This window comes from Penaeus monodon, chromosome 27 (genome assembly GCF_015228065.2).
Source record: "Penaeus monodon isolate SGIC_2016 chromosome 27, NSTDA_Pmon_1, whole genome shotgun sequence".
NCBI classification, from domain to species: domain Eukaryota; kingdom Metazoa; phylum Arthropoda; class Malacostraca; order Decapoda; family Penaeidae; genus Penaeus; species Penaeus monodon.
In genome coordinates this window covers 36,052,315-36,053,701 of record NC_051412.1, presented here as the reverse complement: position 1 = coordinate 36,053,701, position 1,387 = coordinate 36,052,315, and positions in this window count along the sequence as shown.

The following is a 1,387-nucleotide window of genomic DNA, read 5'->3' as shown; positions in this document are numbered from 1 at the left end:
AGTTAGAGGAAATGGTGGCCCCGAAAGAGAAACTTTGTATTTTATGTTTTTGTAATCTATGACATTCCAGGAGCATGGAAAAGTAAGATATATATATATAAAACTGCATGATAAAATCCTTGAAATGAAGCATCGTTCAGAAATGATTCCTTATACCAATTGCGTTAAAGAAAATATTCATCCGCAAGAGAACATTTTTTATATCAGTTTTAATTTTTCTGTTTGAATGCACTAAATTATCATCTGTAAACTCATTTTACAATTGCAAATTCTACAAAACATATATTTGCAAAATTTGTTGAAAAAACGTTTATTAGTGGATAGAGTTTACATACCAATTGCTGTCTCTAAAATAATACAAACTCCTGTTATCAGAAAGTCAAAACCCATCCATAAAACAAGATATCCTCTGAGACCCAAAGCTTTCGACTGACTCTGCCATATGGGGTGAGTTTCTTTGAGGTTATTAGAGCTAAAAGCACAACTGGATGATTCTTGTGCTTCCTTATTAGGAATGTACACCCACTGCAGCAGGGAACCTATGCTTTTGCACTCAGATATTTAGTGAGGGCTTTGATGCTTTGACCATGCAAAAACCTGGGTTTTACTGGTTTGGGCATCATTATGCTTTGTAGTATGCTGTTACAACTCTTCTGCCTTATTGGGTGACACGTGCCATAGACATTGTGCACATGTAGGCACGCTAAAACACAGGAAGCTGATATTGTGTACGGAGTGGATGGAAATTAATGTTCCTCAACACATTCATTATAGATTTTCCAGTGTCGACCATATCGAGACTGACATTAGATAATCTTGTTTCTTTAACAGACTCCTGCCAAAGAGGTAGTTCGGTATTAAAATCACCGTTAAGATGATAGCCTAGAGATATGTCTGGGTGTCCGTAAAACTATATTTGCTGCCTTCCTTTTTCCACATAACACGGAGTGGATATCAGTGTACTTTGGCATTTATCTGACAGCAAACGTAATAGTTCGTGCTATGATAAATACGTTTCTTGCTTCAGGATCTACATTTCTGCCACTGGCTTTAGATGACAGTGGTGATACATGCACATGATAACGGTGTCTTTGTCTGTTGCTGGGACTACAACATGCCATTGTTCATAAGTTTACATGCATAGGCAAGATGGGCTATTATACGCGTGTCTGCTTCTACACGTTATTCAAATATGAGGCCTTCAGTTTCTTGAACACAGCCTCTACTGATTTTAAGTCTTATCGTCACTGGAAAGTGTATCCTCCGATTTTTTTTTTCTTTCAGGTATAACGGTGCCTTTTTTTTCTTCTTCATCTTTTACAGAATATTGAAAAAAAATATCAGACACTTAAACAATCCTGCCCTTCTTATTAGCTATAGCAATGCA